Genomic DNA, 21,038 nt, shown 5'->3' with positions numbered 1-21,038 from the left:
ATTCTCATCCTTGTTTACAAATCCCTCCATGGCCCTCGCCCCTCACCCCTCCCTATCTCTGTAACCTCCTCCAGCCCCTACACCCCTACCTATCTCTGTAATCTCCTCCAGCCCCACAACCCCCCGAGATGTCTGCACTCCTCTAATTCTGCCCTCCTGACCATCGCTGATTATAATCGCTCCACCATCGGTGGCCGGGCCTTCTGTTGCCTGGGCCCCAAGCTCTGGAACTCCCTCCCTAAACCTCTCCGCCTCTCTACCTCTCTTTCCTCCTTCAAGACATTCCTTAAAACCGACCTCTTAACCTGCGCTAATTTCTACTTTTGTGGCTCGGTGTCAAATTTTTATCCCATAATCCTCCTGTGGAGCACCTTGGGACGTTTCACTACGTTAAAGGCGCTATATAAATATACATTATTGTTGGTGTTCCCTCTGTCTCTCCTCTTCCCCGTCTCTCTCTCACTCCTTCCCCTCACTCTCCCCTTCCCCCTCTCTCACACCGTCCCCTCACTCTCCCCTTCCCTCTCTCTCACTCCTTCCCCTCACTCTCCCCTTCCCCGTCTCTCTCTCACTCCTTCCCCCACTCTCCCCTTCCCTCTCTCTCACTCCATCCCCTCACTCTCCCCTTCCCGCTCTCTCACTCCTTCCCCTCACTCTCCCCTTCCCTCTCTCTCATTCCTTTATCTCACTCTCCTCTCCCCTCTCTCTCACTCCTTCCCCTCACTCTCCCCTTCCTTCTCTCTCACTCCTTTCCTTCACTCACCTCTTCCCTCTCTCTGGCAGAAGTCTGGGGGATGAGACACAATCTGAGCGTTTCACTGACCCCTCCTCATTCTTCAAACACACAGCACTAACTGGGGAATGACCCACAGTCCAGCGCAGGTGGCTCCATAGCTCAGGGGTTAGAGCACTGGTCTAGTAAACCAGGGGTCGTGGGTTCAAATCTCACTGGGGCCTACTCAAAATTAGCTCAGTGTTTCAATGCAGTGTCAATTAACAAGGGCTTTAATTATAAATATTAACAACTCTGAGACTGACCCTGGAACAACAGGCTCCCCTCACACCCTTCTCTCGATCTCTGCCTGACATGTTTTACATCTTTTTTCTGCTATCTCGCTTTTTCCGTCTCTCACATTCCCATCTCTCACCCTCTTCCGTCCCCCACTCTCCCCTGCCCTCTCTTCCCTCCCCTCCCTCCTCTTTCTTTTCCCTTTTTTTTCAGATTCTCCCATTCTCCCTCTCTCTCCCCTTCCTTTCTCTCTCTCCTCTGTCTCCTCCCTCTCTCCTCTTCCCTTCTCTCTCTCCCCCTCCCCTCCCTCTCTCGCCTTCCCCTCCCTCTCTCGCCTTCCATCTCTTTCTCTCCCCTTCCGCTCTCTCCTTTTCCCCTCTCTCACTCCTTTCCTCTCTCTCTATCTCTCTCCTTCCCCCTCTCTCTGCCCCTCCCTCTCTTTCCCCTCCCCCTCTCTCTCTCCCCTTCCGCTCTCTCTTCCTCCCTGTCTCCCATTTCCAACTCTCTCTCACTCCTTCCTACCTCTCTCCCTTTCCCACTATCTCGCTTTCCCCGTCTCTCACTGTGATATATTCACAGAGCACAGCACACACAGCTCCTAACAAGGCAGGCAGCGATCTCGGAAGCCTCCGGAAATCTGCCTGGTTCTGTTTAATTATTAACTCTGCAGTTGCAGTACACAATATGTCCACATCCACCGTGTGGAGCTACAAACATTACAAGCTTGCAGACATTACACTCACTCATTCCCCTCTCTAACCCTCTCCCCTCACTGTCTCTCCTTCCCCCTCTCTCCGCTTTTGACTGTCCGCTTCCCTCTCCTTCCTCCCTCTCTTTCGTCCCCTCCCTCCCCTCCCTCCTCTCTCTCTCTCTCTTTTCCATTTCTTTTCAGATTTCCCCCTTCTCCCTCTCTCTCCCCTTCACCACCCGCTTTTTCCCCTTTCCCCTCTATCACTCCTTCCCCCTCTCTCACACTCCTTCCACTCTCTCTTTCCCCTTCCCCTCTCTTTCCCACTCCTTCCCCTCTCTATCTCTCCTCTTCCCCTCCCACTCTTTCACATTCCCAACTTTATCTTTTCCCTTCCCCTCTCTTTCCCTCTCCTTCTCCTTCCCCACACTCTCTCTCCCCTTCCCCTCTCTCGCTCTCTACTTCCCCTCTCTCCCCTTCCCTCTCTACTTTCATTCTCTCACTCCTTCTCCTCTCTCTTCTTCCTCCTCTATCTTCCCTCTCTCTCCCCTTCCCCTTCCCTCCCTCCCCTCCTCTCTCTCTCTCTCTCTTCTCCCTTCCTTTTCAGATTCCCCCCTTCTCCCTGGTGTGAATGGTTTTGATCCTGGCCCAATTGCTAGACGGATGTTTCTAATCGCCCTCACCTTACGAAAGTTCTGTACCCGGGGATTATTATTCAGAGTGTAAATGGAATGAGTTACAGACAGGAAAGCCTCGGTGAAACACCGTTACTGATATTTATTAGGTCTAACATACACTGGGTAAAACATGCACTACTAAACGCAATCACTGTCTGTGTGGAGATTAATATCCAGGTTACAAACAACATACACACAGTACGGAACTGAGGACCGGTCCCATGCAGTCATTCCCTTGTTGCTACGGTGGATTCTAACTCCACCCTGAACAACGAATTACCTCATCACACAAGCCCCTTCCCCTGGCTCAACCAAACAAAGCTCCCTCCCCAGAATCGCCCCGAAAAAGCTTCACTTCTGAGAAAGAACCCTGAGCCGTTACACCTCACCTGGGCCACCTCTGGTTACTGGCTTGGGACACCCGCGACCATGTTCACCAGCACACACACAGTCGCTCTCGATCGCTCAGCTCAGCCGTGGGAAGTCACTGCCCTGGAGGTCGTACCCCGTGAGGGGTACGTGGTTCTCAGTCTCAGCGCCTTCTTCTGTCGAACTGTGGCTTCCCCCTCTGGTACGTCTTCTTGTTCCGTCGATCTCGGTGGAGCGAGAGCGAGAGGGAGCACGAGAACGGTGGAAAAGTGACTATCTTTATCGGAGTCGAGCTACCCCTATCTGTCCCACCAAACTTTTGTTTCGAAGCACTCCGCTGCTTAGTCAGTGATGGGCCATCATCAGACCCACGTGTGTTCTGTGATTGGACGAATGGCCCTGAGTCTGGGACATATCTCGCTCGGTGTGTTGGGAAAAAACTGGCTCCTCTTCACCTGGCCAGGCTGTGGGTTCATTGTTCAGCTTCCCGTCTGAGACTGGAGATGGGAAGTGCTTTCGCGTTCGAGTGGCTTTCTAATCTGGTCACTGGCTTCACGTGAACGGGTGCCTCAGGTTCCTGAGCCCCTTTGTCAGTGGCCCCCCCCTTCCTTTTGCTGGGACTGGCGGGTGAACCTTTACATCCTGGGTTTTGTCACAGACAGCCGCCATGTGGTCTCCAGAGTTTTAAACAAACCAGCGTTTTCACGTACCTGCACAGGGAGATCCCATCACAGGGAAAATACCCTCAGAGACAAACCCTACAAAGTCCACGCAATATTCTCGACTGAGTCCATTCTTTAACCAGAGACTTTGCGATCTCTTCACTCTCTCTCCCCTTCCCATCTCTCTCCCTCTCTTTCCCCTCCCTCTCTCTCTCTCCCCTTTCCCTCTCTTTCTCTCCCCTTCCCCCCTCTCCCCTTCCCTCTCTACATTCATTCCCACTTCACACGTTCCCCTCTCTCTCCCCTCCCTCTCTTTCCACTACCCAATCTCTCCCCCTTCTCTCCGCTTACCCCATTGCCGTTTCACTCTCCCTTTCCCTCTCCCTTCCCCTCCGTCCGCTCTCTCGATTTCTCTTCCCTTTCTTTTCAGATTCTCCACTTCTCCCACTCTCTCCCCTTCCCCTCTCTCCCCTTCCACTGTCTCTCACTCCTTTCCCCTTTCTCTCCCTTCCCCCTCTCTCTCACTCCTTCCCCCACTCTCTCCCCTTCCCCTCTCTCTCACTCCTTCCCCCCTCTCTCTCCCCTCACCCTCTCTCTCACTCCTTCCCCCTCTCTCTCCCCTCCCCCTCTCTCTCACTCCTTCCCTCTCTCTCACTCCTTTCCCCTTTCTCTCCCCTTCCCCTCTCTCTCGCTCCTTCCCCCTATCTCTCTCCCCTTCCCCTCTCTCTCACTCCTTCCCCCTATCTCTCTCCCCTCCCCCTCTCTCTCACTCCTTTCCCCTCTCTCTCACTCCTTCCCCCACTCTCTCCCCTTCCCCTCTCTCTCACTCCTTCCCCCCTCTCTCTCCCCTCACCCTCTCTCTCACTCCTTCCCCCTCTCTCTCCCCTCCCCGTCTCTCTCCCCTTCTCCTCCCTCTCTCACTCCTTCCCCGTCTCTCTCACTCCTTCCACTCTCTCTTTTCCTTTCCCCTCTCTTTCCTGCTCCTTCCCCTGTCTTTCCCAAAACAGGTGGCTCCATAGCTCAGGGGTTAGAGCACTGATCTAGTAAACCAGGGGTCATGAGTTCAAATGTCACTGGGGCCTATTCACAATTAGTTCTATATTTAAATTTGCAGTCAATTAACAAGGGTTTTAATTATAAATATTAAAAAGCTCTGAGACCGACCCTGAAACAACAGGTTCTCATCTCTCTTACACTCTCTCTCTCTCCCTTCCCCATCACGACCCGTTCTACATCTTTTTACCCCTCACTCCCAGTCCTGCTATCTCGCTTTCCCCGTCTCTCACTCATTCCCCTCTCTCCCGTTCCACGACCCCCTCTCTCTCTCTCCTTCCCCTCCCCGTTCTCACCCCCGCTCTCTCTCTTTCCCTTTCCTCACTCTCCCCTTCCCCTCTCACTCTCCCTCATTCCCCTCTCTCTCCTCTCTCCCCTTCCCTCTCTACTTTCATTCTCTCCCCACTCCTCCCCCCCCTCTCTCCCCTTCCCCTCTCTCCCCTTCCCTCTCTACTTTAATTCTCTCCTCACTCCTTCCCCCTCTCTACCCTTCCCCTCTCTCCCCTTCCCTCTCTACTTTCATTCTCTCCCCACTCCTTCCCCCTCTCTCCCCTTCCCCTCTCTCCCCTTCCCTCTCTACTTTCATTCTCTCCCCACTCCTTCCCCCTCTCTCCCCTTCCCCTCTCTCCCTTTCCCCCTCGAGAGACACACAGAGAGAAAGTGAGTGTGTGAGAGAGACAGAGAGAGAGTGAGAAAGTGTTGTGTGTGCAATAACTCAACAGACAGATTACTGTCAACTCCGAACAGGTACACACCTGGCTCTACTTTATTAGGGCCCAAAGTGATTACATTACAAGATGGCTGGCCTTTTATACCGAGGCCACACACGCGTGTGTACAGCCCAATGACCTCCGACAGTGGCCCCACCTGGTGGCTAGTAACTCCAAGCATACATACATGACAGAAAGAGAGAGACAGAGAGACAGAGAGTCAGAGAGATTGAGCCAGAGTGTGACTGAGTTGCCTTGGGATGTTTTACTACGTGAAAGACCCGATATATCGATGTTGAGAAGTGAATATTGAAGAGACGGAGGCAGGAGTCTGGGGGATGAGACACAATCTGAGCGTTTCACTGACCCCTCCTCATTCTTCAAACACACAGCACTAACTGGGGAATGACCCACATCCCAAAGCAGGTGGTTCCATAGCTCAGGGGTTAGAGCACTGGTCTAGTAAACCAGGGGTCGTGGGTTCAAATCTCACTGGAGCCTACTCAAAATTAGTTCAGTACTTAAATACACTGTCAATTAACAAGGGGTTTAATTATAAATATTAACAACTCTGAGACTGACCCTACAAACAACAGGCCTCTGTCTTGCAGACACTCTCTCCGCTTTCCAGGTCACGATCCGTTCTGCATTTTTTTTTTCCTGCAATCTCACTTTCTCCATCTCTCACTCCTTCCCCTCTGTCTCCCCTTTCCCTCTCTCTCCCCTTCCCCTCTCTCCCCTTCCGCTCCCTCCCCTCTCTCCTCTCTCTCCCTCTTTTGCCTTTCTTTTCAGATTCTCCCCTGCTCCCTCCCTCTCCCCTTCCTTTCTCTCTCCCCTGCCTCCTCCCTCTCTCGACTTCCAATCTCTCTCCCCTCCCCCTCTCGCTCTCTCCCATTCTGCTCTCTCCCATTCCCCTCTGGCTGACTCCTTCCCCCTCTCTCTCCCATTCCCTCTCCCACTCATTCCCCTCTCTCCCTCCTTTTACAACTTCCAAGCACTGATCTCTCTCACACAGCCGCCACAGACACGATGGGCCGAATGGCCCTCCTTGTGTGCTGCAAGATTCTGTCAATGTTCAGGGATGAATCACTGAGAATGATTATTCGGGCCCCACCTCCTTGTTAACAATAGTAAGATGCAAACAGGAGCTGGTGTTACAGGTGGCTCCATAGCTCAGGGGTTAGAGCACTGGTCTTGTAAACCAGGGGTCGTGGGCTCAAATCTCACTGGGGCCAACTCAAAATTATCTCAGTATTTAAATTAGCAAGGGCTTTAATTGTAAATATGGTTGAAAGCTTTATTAAGATGGAGAGTGACAGAGTTATCATCAGAGATGAGGGCCCTGAAGTTCAGGAAACTTTGATGATGTGAGACTGGAATGGACTGGCCAGTGATCCTTAAAGGGTTGATGTTGGATTGACAATGGCAAACATTTAAAGATCACATGGATCAACTCCAACAATTGTACATCCCTGTCTGGAGTAAAAATAAAATGGGGAATGTGGCTCACAAGGGAAATGAAAGACAGTGTTAAATCCAAGAAAGAGGCATATGAATTGGCCAGAAAAAGCAGCAAACCTGAGGACTGGGAGAATTTTGTAACACAGCAGAGGAGGACAAAGGGTTTTAACCAGGAGGGGGGAAAATAGATTATGAGAGGAAGCTTGCAGGCTTCTAAAAAAATTAGTGACGACAAACAGATCCCTTGCAGTCAGATTCAGGTGAATTTATAATGGGGAACAAAGAAATGGCGGACCAGTTAAACAAATACTTTGGTTCTGTCTTCATGAAGAAAGACACAAATAATCTTCTGGAAATACTAGGGGACCGAGGGTCTCGTGAGAAGGGGGAACTGAAGGATATCCTTATTAGGCGGGAAATTGATGGGATTGAAGGCCGATAAATCCCCAGGGCCTGATAGCTTGCATCCCAGAGTACTTAAGGAAGTGGCCCTTGAAATAATGGATGCATTGGTGATCATTTTACAACAGTCTATTGACTCTGGATCGGTTCCTATGGACTGGAGGGTAACTAATGTTATGCTCTGTTTAAAAAAGGAGGGAGAAAGCGGGTAATTATAGACCGGTTAGCCTGACATCGGTAGTGGGGAAAATGATGGAATCAATTATTAAAGATGAAATAGCAACACATTTGGAAAGCAGCGACAGGATCGGTCCAAGTCAGCATGGATTTATGAAAGGGAAATCATGCTAGACAAATCTTCAAGAATTTTTTGAGGATGTAACTAGTAGAGTGGACAAGGGAGAACCAGTGGATGTGGTGTATTTGGACTTTCAAAAGGCTTTTGACAAGGTTCCACACAAGAGATTGGTGTGCAAAATCAAAGCACATGGTATTGGGGGTAATGTACTGACATGGATAGAGAATTGGTTGACAGACAGGAAGCAGAGAGTCGGGATAAACGGGTCCTTTTCAGAGTGGCAGGCAGTGACTAGTGGAGTGCCGCAGGGCTCAGTGTTGGGACCCCAGCTATTTACAATATACATTAATGATTTGGATGAGGGAATTGAGTGTAATATCTTCAAGTTTGCAGATGACACTAAGCTGGGTGGCAGTGTGAGCTGTGGGGAGGACACTAAAAGTGTGTAGGGTGACTTGGATAGGTTAGGTGAGTGGGCAAATGCATGGCAGATGCAGTATAATGTGGATAAATGTGAGGTTATCCACTTTGGTGGCAAAAACATGAAGGCGAATATTATCTGAATGGCGGCAGATTAGGAAAAGGGGAGGTGCAACGAGACCTGGGTGTCATGGTACATCAGTCATTGAAAGTTGGCATGCAGGTACAGCAGGTGGTGAAGAAGGCAAATGGTATGTTGGCCTTCATAGCGAGAGGATTTGAGTTTAGGAGCAGGGAGGTCTTACTGCAGTTGTACAGGGCCTTGGTGAGGCCACACCTGGAATATTGTGTTCAGTTTTGGTCTCCTAATCTGAGGAAGGACGTTCTTGCTATTGAGGGAATGCAGCGAAGGTTCACCAGACTGATTCCCGGGATGGCTGGACTGATATATGAGGAGAGACTGGATGACTGGGCCTGTATTCACTGGAGTTTAGAAGGATGAGAGGGGATCTCATAGAAACATATAAAATTCTAACGGGACTGGACAGGTTAGATGCAGGAAGAATGTTCCCGATGCTCGGGAAGTCCAGAACCAGGGGACACAGTCTAAGGATAAGGGGTAAGCCATTTAGGACTGAGATGAGGAGAAACTTCTTCACTCAGAGAGTTGTTAACCTGTGGAATTCCCTGCCGCAGAGAGTTGTTGATACCAGTTCATTGGATATATTCAAGAGGTAGTTAGATATGGCCCTTATAGCTAGAGGGATCAAGGGGTATGGAGAGAAAGCAGGAATGGGGTACTGAGGGAATGATCAGTCATGATCTTATTGAATGGTGGTGCAGGCTCGAAGGGCCGAATGGCCTACTCCTGCACCTATTTTCTGTGTTTCTATGTTTCTATGTAAGAAATAACCAAAGTATTTGTTCAATTGGTCTGCCATTTCTTTGTTCCCCATTATAAATTCACCTGATTCTGACTGCAAGGGACCTACATTTGTCTTCACTAATCGTTTTCTCTTCACATATCTATAGAAGCTTTTGCAGTCAGTTTTTATGTTCCCTGCAAGCTTACTCTCATCATTTTACTTGCCCCATCCTAATTAAACCCTTAGTCCTCCTCTCCTGAATTCTAAATAACAGACTCCCCTCACACCCTTCCCCCTCTCCTCTTCTCGTTTCTCTGACACTCTCCCCTTCCAAATCTCTCTCTCCCTTCTCCATCATGTCCCGTTCTACATCATTTTACCCCCTCTGTCTTTCCCGCTATCTCGCTTTCCCCATCTGTCATTCATTCCCTTCTCCCCCCTTCCCCCTCCCTCACCTCACCCTCTCTCCTTCCCCCTCTCTCTCTTCCCCCTCTCTCCTTTCATTCTCTCCCCACTCCTTCCTCTCTCTCCTTCCTCCTCTATCTTCCCTCTCTCTCTCTCTTTCCCCGACCCAGTCTCTCCCCACTCTCTCCCTTTCCCCTCTGCCCTTTCAGTCTCCTCTCTCCTTTACCTTTCTTTTCCCTTTCTTTTCAGATTCTCCCCTTCTCCCTCTCTCTCCCCTTCCTTTCTCTTTCCCCTGACTCCCCTCTCTCTCCCCTCCACCTCTCTCTCACTCCTTCCACTCTCTCTCTCCCTTTCCCCACTCTCTCCCCTTTCCCCCTCTCTCTCACTCCTTCCACTCTCTCTTTTCCCTTCCCCTCTCTTTCCTACTCCTTCCCCTGTCTTTTCCAGAGCAGGTGGCTCCATAGCCCAGGGGTTAGAGCACTGGTCGAATAAACCAGAGGTTGTGAGTTCAAATTTCAGTGGGGTGTCTTCTGTTTCTAAATTTGCCGTCAATCAGCGACAGGCCGAGACCATCGACAGGAACAGAGCCACCCACAGTGCCATGGACTAGGATGCTGCTGCCCTCCCCTGGTGAGTCATCCCTCCCGCAGTACCCAAAACGGTGTCTCTGTTTTGGAGGGGGATGACCACAGGGGACCTCTGCACTACCTTCCTTCCACTGCTCTTCCTATTGGTCATCGATCCCCTATCTGTCTGTGTCAGTGACAGGATCGGTACAAGTCAGCATGGATTTATGAAAGGGAAATCATGCTTGACAAATCTTCTGGAATTTTTTGAGGATGTAACTAGTAGAGTGGACAAGGGAGAACCAGTGGATGTGGTGTATTTGGACTTTCAAAAGGCTTTTGATAAGGTCCCACACAAGAGATTGGTGTGCAAAATTAAAGCACATGGTATTGGGGGTAATGCACTGACGTGGATAGAGAACTGGTTGGCAGACAGGAAGCAGAGAGTCGGGATAAACGGGTCCTTTTCAGAATGGCAGGCAGTGACTAGTGGGGTGCCGCAGGGCTCAGTGCTGGGACCCCAGCTATTTACAATATACATCAATGATTTAGATAAAGGAATTGAGTGTAATATCTCCACGTTTGCAGATGACACTAAACTGGGTGGCGGTGTGAGCTGTGAGGAGGACGCTGAGAGGCTGCAGGGTGACTTGGACAGGTTAGGTGAGTGGGCAAATGCATGGCAGATGCAGTATAATGTGGATAAATGTGAGGTTATCCACTTTGGTGGCAAAAACAGGAAGGCAGAATATTATCTGAATGGTGACAGATTAGGAAAAGGGGAGGTGCAACGAGACCTGGGTGTCATGGTTCATCAGTCATTGAAAGTTGGCATGTAGGTACAGCAGGCGGTGAAGAAGGCAAATGGTATGTTGGTCTTCATAGCGAGGGGATTTGAGTATAGGAGCAGGGAGGTCTTACTGCAGTTGTACAGGGCCTTGGTGAGGTCACACCTGGCATATTGTGTTCAGTTTTGGTCTCCTAATCTGAGGAAGGACGTTCTTGCTATTGAGGGAGTGCAGCGAAGATTCACCAGACTGATTCCCGGGATGGCAGAACTGTCATATGAGGAGAGACTGGATCTACTGGGTCTGTATTCACTGGAGTTTAGAAGGATGAGAGGGGATCTCATAGAAACATATACAATTCTGATGGGACTGGACAGGTTAGATGCTGGCCGAATGTTCCCGATGTTGTGGAAGTCCAGAACCAGAGGACACATTCTAAGGATAAGGGGTAAGCCATTTAGGACTGCGATGAGGAAAAACTTCTTCACTCAGAGAGTTGTTAACCTGTGGAATTCCCTGCCGCAGAGAGCCCCTTCCTCACTCTCTCCCCTTCCTCACTCTCTCCCCTTCCCCTCTCTCTCCCCTTCCTCACTCTCTCCCCTTCCCCTCTCTCTCCCCTTCACCACTCTCTCCCCTTCTACTCTCTCTCCCCTTCCCCACTCTCTCCCCTTCTCCTCTCTCTCCCCTTCCTCACTCTTCCCTGCCCCTGCTAGTCTCCTCTTCCCCCTCTCTCTCACTCCTTCCCCTTTCTCTCCTCTTCCGCTCTTTCCCCGCCCCCTCTCTCCCACTCCTCTCCCTCTCTTTTCCCCCTTCCACTCTCTCTCTCTCCATCCCATCCCTCTCTTTCCCCAGCTCCTTCTCTTTCTCACTGTCTCAACTTCGCTCTCTCACTCCTTCCCTCCCTCTCCCCTTCCCCTCCCTCCCTCTCCCCTTCCCCTCTCTCTCATTCCTTCCCCCTCTCTCTCATTCCTTCCCCTCTCTCTCTCTCTCTCCCCTTCCCCTTACTCTCTCCCCTTCCACCGTCTCACTCCCCTCCCCACACTCTCCCCTTGCCCCCTCTCTCCCCTTCCCCCTCTCTCTCACTCCTTCCACTCTCTCTTTTCCCTTCCCCTCTCTTTCCTGCTCCTTCCCGTGTCTTTCCCAGAGCAGGTGGCCCCATAGCTCAGGGGTTAGAGCACTGGTCTTGTAAACCAGGGGTCGTGAGTTTAAATTACACTGCAGCCAAATCAAAATTAGCTCAGTATTTAAATTCACCGTGAATTAACTAGCGATTTAATTATAAATATTAAACAGCTCTGAGACTGACCCTGGAATTACAGCTCCCCTCTCCTCTTCTTGTCCTGGTTTGCTCTCTCTCCCACATTAAAAATCTCTCTTTCCCTTCCCCATCATGACCCATTCTGCATCTTTTTCCCACTTTCCCCGTCTCTCACTCATTCCCCTTTCTTATCCTCTCTCCTTCCCCTCCCTGTTCTCACCCCCCTCTCTCTCCTTCCCCTCCCTCTCTTTCCCCTTCCCCTCGCTCTCCCCTTCCCCTCTCACTCTCCCTCTTTCCCCTCTCTCTCCTCTCTCCCCTTCCTTCTCTACTTTCATTCTGACCCCACTCCTTCCCCTTCTCTCCCCTTCCCCTCTCTCCCTTTCCCCACTCTCTCTCCTTCCCCTCTCTCTCTTTCCCTTTCCTCGCTCTCCCCTTCCCCTCTCACTCTCCCTCTTTCCCCTCTCTCTCCTCTCTCCCCTTCCCTCTCTACTTTCATTCTCTCCCCACTCCTTCCCCTTCTCTCCCCTTCCCCTCTCTCTCGCTCCTTCCCCCACTCTCTCCCCTTCCCCTCTCTCTCACTCCTTCCCCCCTCTCTCTCCCCTTCTCCTCTCTCCCTTTCCCCCTCGAGAGACACACAGAGAGAAAGTGAGAGTGTGTGAGAGACAGAGAGAGTGAGAAAGTGTTGTGTGTGCAATAACTCAACAGACAGATTACTGTAAACTCCGAACAGGTCCACACCTGGCTCTACTTTATTCGGGCCCAAAGTGATTGCATTACAAGATGGCTGGCCTTTGAGACCTGGGCCCTACACGTGTGTGTACAGCCCAATGACCTCCGACAGTGGCCCCACCTGGTGGCTAGTAACCCCAAGCACACATACATGACAGAAAGAGAGAGACCGAGAGACAGAGAGACAGAGAGATTGAGGCAGAGTGTGACTGAGTTGCCTTGGGATGTTTTACTACGTGAAAGACCCGATATATCGATGTTGAGAAGTGAATATTGAAGAGACGGAGGCAGGAGTCTGGGGGATGAGACACAATCTGAGCATTTCACTGACCCCTCCTCATTCCTCAAACACACAGCACTAACTGGGTAATGACCCACACCCCAGGGCAGGTGGCTCCATAGCTCAGGGGTTAGAGCACTGGTCTAGTAAACCAGGTGTCACGGGGTCAAATCTCACTGGGGCCTACTCAAAATTAGTTCAGTATTTAAATTCACTGTCAATTAACCAGAGCTTTAATTATAAATATTAAACAGCTCTGAGACCGACCCGAGAAAGGCAGGTTTCCCTGTCTCTTTGCTTTCCAGATCACGACCCGTTCTATATTTTTTTTTTTAACTCCTCTCTCACTTTCCCGCGATTTCATTTTCTCCATCACTCTCTCCCCTTCCCCTCTTTCTCTCCCCTTCCCCTCTCTCTCCTTCCGCTCCCTCCCCTCACTCCTCTCTCTCCCGCTTTTGCCTTTCTCTTCAGATTCTCCCCTGCTCTCTCCCTCTCCCCTTCCTTTCTCTCTCCCCTGCCTCCTCCCTCTCTCGACTTCCCATCTCACTCTCCTCCCCCTCTCGCTCTCTCCCATTACGCTCTCTCCCATTCCCCTCTGGCTGACTCCTTCCCCCTCTCTCTCCCATTCCCTCTCCCACTCATTCCCCTCTCTCCCTCCTTTTACAACTTCCAAGCACTAATCTCTCGCATAGAGCCGACACAGACACGATGGGCCGAATGGCCCTCCTTGTGTGCTGTAAGATTCTGTCAATGTTCAGGGATGAATCACCGAGAATGATTATTCGGGCCCCACCTCCTTGTTAACAATAGTAAGATGCAAACAGGAGCTGGTGGTACAGGTGGCTCCATAGCTCAGGGGTTAGAGCACTGGTTTTGTAAACCAGGGGTCGTGGGTTCAAATCTCACTGGGGCTTACTCAATTTTGGCTTCTGTTACTGAATTGACCGTCAATCGGCGACAGGCCGACATCATCAACAGGAACCGCTCACTCCGCACTTTATAATCTGCCCATAGCACTTTCACTTCCCACCCCCAGTCTGTATCCCACCTTTTCCACATCCAGTCTCAGAGACACCGATATATCATCGACTCAAAGAAACTTGCAGCAGGGAAGGTGACCATTTCGGCCCATCGTGTCCGCACCAGCCGACCAAGAGCTATCTGCTGGGCAGGGCCACATTGTCCGCATGTCCCAGACACGAGACTCCCCAAAGCAAGCGCTCTACTCGGAACTCCTTGACGGCAAATGAGCCCAAGGTGGGCAGAGGAAACGTTGCAAGGGACACCCTCAAAGCCTCCCTGATAAAGTGCAACATCCCCACCGACACCTGGGAGTCCCTGGCCAAAGACCAGTCCGCCCGAAGTGGAGGAAGTGCATCCGGGAGGGCGCTGAGCACCTCGAGTCTCGTCGCCGAGAGCGTGCAGAGACCAAGCGCAGGCAGCGGAAGGAGCGTGCGGCAAACCAGTCCCACCCTCCCCTTCCCTCAACGTCTATCTGTCCCACCTGTGACAGGGACTGTGGTTCCCATGTTGGACTGTTCAGTCACCTCAGGACTCATGTTAAGAGTGGGAGCAAGTCTTCCTCGATTCCGAGGGACTGCCTATGATGATGATATGATCCCAGTCTGATCCCACTTTCCAGCTCTCGGTGCGTAGCCCTGTAGCTTACGGCACTTCAAGTGCACATCCAAGTACCTTTTAAATGTGGTGAGGGTTTCTGCCTCTACCACCCTTTCAGGCCGTGAGTTCCAGACCCCACCACCCTCTGGGTGAAGGAATGGAGGTCTCCCCTCAGCCTCCTCTGTTCCAAAGAAAACAACCCCAGCCGATCCAATCTTCCCTCGTCGCTAAAATTCTCCAGTCCCGCCAACATCCTGGTAAATCTCCTCTGCACCCTCTCCAGTGCAATCACATCCTTCCTGTGATATCCTGACATTTCCCAGTTCCTGCCTTCGCTGCTTTTAGGCTCGAGATGCGGCAATGGACACAAGATGATCCAGTTGGGATTTTCCACAAATAATGAATCCCACGGCCACATCGGTTTGACCCTCGGAGAGCACTCTGTAAATTCACCAAATTTATTAAATGCACACCTTACCCCCGCCCTGTGGTTACGCTCGAACTGTACACAACACTGGTTAGGCCACAGCTGGAGTACTGCGTGCAGTTCTGGTCACCACATTACAGGAAGGATGTGATTGCACTGGAGAGGGTGCAGAGGGGATTTACCAGGATGTTGCCGGGACTGGAAAACTTTAGCCATGAGGAAAGATTGGATAGGCTGGGGTTGTTTTCCTGGGACCAGAGGAGGCTGAGGGGAGATTTAATTGAGGAGTATAAAATTATGAGGGGCCTGGATAGAGTGGATAGGAAGGACCTATTTCCCCTTCGCAGAGGGGGTCAATAACCAGGGGGCACAGATTTTAAAGTAATTGGGGGGAGGTTTAGAGGGGATTTGAGGGGAAATGTCTTCACCCAGAGGGTGGTGGGGGTCTGGAACTCACGGCCTGAAAGGGTGGTAGAGGCAGAAACTCTCACCACATTTAAAAAGTACTTGGATGTACACTTGAAGTGTCATAACCGACAGGGCTACGGACCGAGAGCTGGAAAGTGGGATTAGGCTGGGTAGCTCTTGGTCGGCCGGTGTGGACACGATGGGCCGGAATGTCCTCCTTCCATGCTGTAAATGTTTATGATTCACTGATTCTCTCTCTCACTCCTTCCCACATTCTACCCGTCGTAAACTAGAGGTGATCCAAAACTCGGCTGCCCCATGTCCTAACTCGCACCGAGTCCCACTCACCCATCACCCCCTGTGCTCGCTGCCCCCGTGTCCTAACTCACACCCAGTCCCACTCACCCATCACCCCCTGTGCTCGCTGACCCCGTGTCCTAACTCGCACCGAGTCCCACTCACCCATCACCCTCTGTGCTCACTGCCCCCGTGTCCTAACTCACACCCAGTCCCACTCACCCATCACCCTCTGTGCTCACTGCCCCCGTGTCCTAACTCGCACCCAGTCCCACTCACCCATCACCCCCTGTTCTCGCTGACCCCATGTCCTAACTCGCACCCAGTCTCGCTCACCCATCACCCCCTGTGCTCACTCCCGTGTCCTAACGCGCACCGAGTCCCGCCCTCCCATCAGCCCTGTGCTCATTGCCCCGTGTCCTAACTCGCACCGAGTCCCACTCACCCATCACCCTCTGTGCTCACTGCCCCGTGTCCTAACTCGCACCGAGTCCCACTCACCCATCACCCCCTGTGCTCACTGCCCCGTGTCCTAACTCGCACCTAGTCCCACTCACCCATCACCCCCTGTGCTCACTGTCCTGTGTCCTAACTCGCACCGAGTCCCGCTCACCCATCACCCCCTGTGCTCACTGACCCCGTGTATTAACTCACACCGAGTCCCACTCACCCATCACCCCTTGTGCTCGCTGCCCCGTGTCCTAACTCGCACCGAGTCCTGCTCACCCATCACCCCCTGTGCTCACTGACCCCATGTCCTAATTCACACCCAGTCCCGCTCACCCATCACCCCCTGTGCTCACTGCCCCGTGTCCTAACTCGCATCCAGTCCCACTCACCCATCACCCCCTGTGCTCACTGACCCGTGTCCTAACTCGCACCCAGTCCCGCTCACCCATCACCCCCTGTGTTCACTGCCCCGTGTCCTAACTCGCACCGAGTCCCGCTCACCCATCACCCCCTGTGCTCACTGCCCCCGTGTCCGAACTCACACCGAGTCCCACTCACCCATCACCCACTGTGCTCACTACCCCCGTGTCCTAACTCGCACCGAGTCCCACTCACCCATCACCCACTGTGCTCACTGACCCCGTGTATTAACTCACACCCAGTCCCGCTCACCCATCACCCACTGTGCTCACTACCCCCGTGTCCTAACTCGCACCCAGTCCCACTCACCCATCACCCTCTGTGCTCACTGCCCCCGTGTCCTAACTCGCACCCAGTCCCGCTCACCCATCACCCCCTGTGCTCACTGACCTACATTGACTCCCGGTAAAGCAACGCCTCGATTTCAAAATTCTCATCCTTGTTTACAAATCTCTCCATGGCCCCTACACCCCTCCCTATCTCTGTAATCTCCTCCAGCCCCTACACCCCTCCCTATCTCTGTAACCTCCAGCCCCTACACCCCTCCCTATCTTTGTAACCTCCTCCAGCCCCTACACCCCTCCCTATCTCTGTAATCTCCTCCGGCCCCACAAGCCTCCGTATCTGTGTAACTTCCTCCAGCCCCTACACCTCTCCCTATCTCTGTAACCTCCTCCAGCCCCTCGCCCCTCCCTATCCCTGTAACCTCCTCCAGCCCCACAACCCCCCAAGATCTCTGTAACCTCCTCCAGCCCCTACACCCCTCCCTATCTCTGTAACCTCTTCCAGCCCCTACACCCCTCCCTATCTCTGTCAACCCCTCCAGCCCTACACCTCTCCCTATCTCTGTAACCTCCTCCAGCCCCTCGCCCCTCCCTATCCCTGTAACCTCCTCCAGCCCCACAACCCCCCGAGATCTCTGTAACCTCCTCCAGCCCCTACACCCCTCCCTATCTCTGTAATCTCCTCCAGCCCCTACACCCCTCACTATCTCTGTAACCTCCTCCAGCCCTACACCCCTCCCTATCTCTGTAACCTCCTCCAGCCCCTACACCCCTCCCTATCTCTGTAATCTCCTCCAGCCCCACAACCCCCCGAGATGTCTGCACTCCTCTAATTCTGCCCTCCTGACCATCGCTGATTATAATCGCTCCACCATCGGTGGCCGGGCCTTCTGTTGCCTGGGCCCCAAGCTCTGGAACTCCCTCCCTAAACCTCTCCGCCTCTCTACCTCTCTTTCCTCCTTCAAGACACTCCTTAAAACCGACCTCTTCACCTGCGTTAATTTCTACTTTTGTGGCTCGGTGTCAAATTTTTATCCCATAATCCTCCTGTGGAGCACCTTGGGACGTTTCACTACGTTAAAGGCGCTATATAAATACACATTATTGTTGGTGTTCCCTCTGTCTCTCCTCTTCCCCGTCTCTCTCTCACTCCTTCCCCTCACTCTCCCCTTCTCTCTCGCTCACTCCTTCCCCTCACTCTCCCCTTCCCTCTCTCTCACTCCTTCCCCTCACTCTCCCCTCCGCTCTCTCTCACTCCTTCCCCTCACTCTCCCCTTCCCTCTCTCTCACTCTTTCCCCTCACTCTCCCCTTCCCTCTCTCTCACTCCTTCCCCTCACTCTCGCCTTCCCTCTCTCTCACTCTTTCCCCTCACTCTCCCCTTCCCTCTCTCTCACTCCTTCCCCTCACTCTCCCCTTCCCTCTCTCTCACTCCTTCCCCTCACTCTCGCCTTCCCTCTCTCTTCCTCTAATAGACTCTCACCTCATGGACTGTCGATGTCATGACAATTACTGACACACTCCTCTCTCTCTCCTTCTCTCTCTCTCTCTCTCCCCTTCCCTGTCCCTTTCCCCCGCTTTCTCTCCTTCCCCACTCTCCGCTCCTCTCTCTCCACTCACTCCTCAATCTCTCTCCTCCCTCTCTCTCTCTCTCTCCTTTCCCTTCTGACTTTCCCCTTGCCTCTCTCTAACTCCTTCCAGCTCGAGAGACAGAGAGCGACAGAGAGAAAGTGATGGAGAGACAGAGAGAGAGCGTAAGAGAGATATAGTGAGCGACAGAGAGACTGAGAGATTGGGACAGAGTGTGACTGAGTTGCCTTGGGATGTTTTACTACGTGAAAGACCCGATATATCGATGTTGAGAGGCGAATATTGAAGAGACTGAGGCAGGAGTCTGGGGGATGAGACACAATCTGAGCGTTTCACTGACACCTCCTCATTCTTCAAACGCACAGCACTAAATGGGGAATGACCCCACACCCATAGAAAGTGGCTCCATAGCTCAGGGGTTAGAGCACTGCTCTTGCAAACCAGGGGTTATGAGTTCAAAGCTCACTGGGGCCTATTCTAAAGTAGCTCAATATTTAAGTTCACTGTCAATTAACAAGGTCTTTAATTATAAATATTAAACAGCTCCGAGACCGACCATGGAACTGCAAGTTCTTGTCTCGGTTACACTGTCTCTCCATCTGCCTTTGCTATTTTACATCCTTTTACCCCTCTCTCCCTTTTCCGCTATCTCACTGTGATATATTCACAGAGCATAAGCACACACAGCTTCCAACATGGCAGGCAGCTCTCTCGGAAGCCTCCGGAAATCTGCCTGGTTCTGTTTATTATTAACTATGCAGTTGCAGTACACAATACGTCCACATCCACAGAGTGGAGCTATAAACATTACAAGCTTACAGACATTGCACTTCTCCCTCCTTAATGAAGAAGTTATTATAACAAACATCATACATAATTTTCATGTTTATACATAACACAGGATATAAACTTATTCTTTTTTCCATATTTACAAATTTAACTTTACCACTTGTTTTCTGTTTCGAAGAGGATTTCTTCGCTCTTGAACAGAACCTTCCAAACATGGTGTCGATTTCACACTCATTCGAGGCTCATCCTGAAGAACGTTTTCCTCACGGAATTTCCTTGATTTTCATTTGAGCTCACTCTAACTTCAGGCTCTTTGTTTTCCTGACTCGGACTCAGACTTTCATTCTGATTCTCTCCTGGATTTGTTTCCAGTACATTGGATTTAGGATTTGCTACTGGTGTATCAAAACTATCTGATGAGTCAGAAATAATTGAATCATTCCCACCTTCAACTCCTTCCATGTCTGTAGGTAAAATATGATCAATATGAACAAACCTAACCTGCCCATTATCAAACATCCTTACCAAATATGTGCGCGGACCACATATCTTCATCACTCTTCCTGGTAACCACTTTAACCATTTATGGTGATGGTTCTTCACTCTCACCTTCTGGTTCAATTTCACACTTCTCTCTTTTACTCTACCTCTATCATGGTTCTCTTTCTGTCTTAATTGTGTCTCTTCTACGGACTGTGCCAAATTTGGCTTTAACAACGAGAATCTGGTTCGTGGCTGTTGTTTGAGAAACAACTCTGCTGGTGTTCTACCAGTAGTTGTATGAGGAGTATTTCAATATGGAATCAAAAAATTAACCAATTTGTGATCCAATGACAATTGTCGTTTCCTTGGATTTGGATCTAACATTTGTTTTATGAGGGCACGTTTTACAATTTGTACAGTGCGCTCTGCTGCACCATTCGAAGCAGGATGGTATGGTGGAACCTTGGTATGTTTCACACCATTTTTGCTCGTGAACTGTGCAAATTCTTCTGAACGAAATTGTGGTCCAGTATCTGAAACAATTTCTTCAGGGAGGCCAAATGAAGAAAATAATTTTCGTAAAATGTCCACTGTTTTACTTGTTGTTATTTTCCACATTGGAAACACCTCGACCCACTTCGAATGGCTATCAATCACAATGAACAATTGTTGTCCTTCTAACTCAGCAAAATCAATATGTAGCCTTTGCCACACCCTGGGAGTGGGTGCATTCCTAATTGCATCCAGCTTTCCCATGGTTGGATGTAAACTATCTTTGTCTACTCTGTACCCTAAGTACTCCACTGAGTTTTTAAATAACTCACACTTACGAGCAGACACGCGCACTCTGTGCTTCTCAAGCCTTTTGAGGACTTCATTCAATATGTTATTGTGAATTTGTCTATTTGATGCTGAAATTCGTATGTCATCTAAATAATATACTAACCCTTCAATACCTTGCAAAATCTGGTTCATCACCCCTTGGAATATGGCAGGGGCGGAAGACACTCCAAACGGTAGCCTATTAAATTGATTTCGGCCTAGATGAGTATTTATAGTCAAACATGACTTGGACTCCTCATCTAGTTCAAGCTGGAAATCACGTAATTTGTCGATGTACAGCGACTCCGCTATTACACTCACGGATGCACCCGTGTCAATTTCCATTGATATCTCTCACTCCATCCACTCTCTCTCCCCTTCCCCCCATTCCCCACTCTCTCTCTCCCCTTCCCCCCATTCCCCACTCTCTCTCTCCCCTTCCCCCTCTCTCTCACTCCTTGCACTCTCTCTTTTCCCTTCCCCTCTCTTTCCTGTTCCTTCCCCTGTCTTTCACAGAGTAGGTGGCTCCATAGCTCAGGGGTAAGAGCACTGATCTTGTCAACCAGGGGTCGTGGGTTCAAATCTCACTGGGGCCTACTCAAAATTAGCTCAGTATTTCAATTAACAAGGGCTTTAATTATAAATATTAAACAGCTCCAAGACCGACTCTGCAACAACAGGCTCCCTTCCCCCTCTCCTCTTCTCGATTCTCTTTCCCCTTCCAAATCTCTTTCTCCCTTCCTCATCACGACCTGTTCTATATCTTTTTACCCCTCTCTCCTTTCCCGCTATCTCGCTTTCCCCGTCTC

General features: G+C 51.0%; 6 non-coding genes across 6 annotated transcripts; all 6 read left to right on the top strand.

Annotated features, from left to right (window-relative positions):
- The first annotated feature begins 884 nt into the window (after positions 1–884).
- Positions 885–957, top strand: trnat-agu (transfer RNA threonine (anticodon AGU)). The gene has a single exon. It is a non-coding gene; the product is annotated as a tRNA-Thr (tRNA).
- A 3,457-nt stretch (positions 958–4,414) lies between these two features.
- Positions 4,415–4,487, top strand: trnat-agu (transfer RNA threonine (anticodon AGU)). Its single transcript has one exon. It is a non-coding gene; the product is annotated as a tRNA-Thr (tRNA).
- Positions 4,488–5,596: 1,109 nt separating this feature from the next.
- On the top strand, positions 5,597–5,669 carry trnat-agu (transfer RNA threonine (anticodon AGU)). The gene has a single exon. It is a non-coding gene; the product is annotated as a tRNA-Thr (tRNA).
- A 661-nt stretch (positions 5,670–6,330) lies between these two features.
- On the top strand, positions 6,331–6,403 carry trnat-ugu (transfer RNA threonine (anticodon UGU)). Its single transcript has one exon. It is a non-coding gene; the product is annotated as a tRNA-Thr (tRNA).
- Positions 6,404–13,482: 7,079 nt separating this feature from the next.
- On the top strand, positions 13,483–13,555 carry trnat-ugu (transfer RNA threonine (anticodon UGU)). The gene has a single exon. It is a non-coding gene; the product is annotated as a tRNA-Thr (tRNA).
- A 7,197-nt stretch (positions 13,556–20,752) lies between these two features.
- trnat-ugu (transfer RNA threonine (anticodon UGU)) lies at positions 20,753–20,825 on the top strand. The gene has a single exon. It is a non-coding gene; the product is annotated as a tRNA-Thr (tRNA).
- Positions 20,826–21,038: the final 213 nt, after the last annotated feature.

Source organism: Pristiophorus japonicus, unplaced genomic scaffold, assembly GCF_044704955.1.
Source record: "Pristiophorus japonicus isolate sPriJap1 unplaced genomic scaffold, sPriJap1.hap1 HAP1_SCAFFOLD_288, whole genome shotgun sequence".
Taxonomy (NCBI): domain Eukaryota; kingdom Metazoa; phylum Chordata; class Chondrichthyes; family Pristiophoridae; genus Pristiophorus; species Pristiophorus japonicus.
The sequence above is the reverse complement of the archived record's forward strand: the minus strand, read 5'-3'. Positions and strand labels throughout refer to the sequence as shown.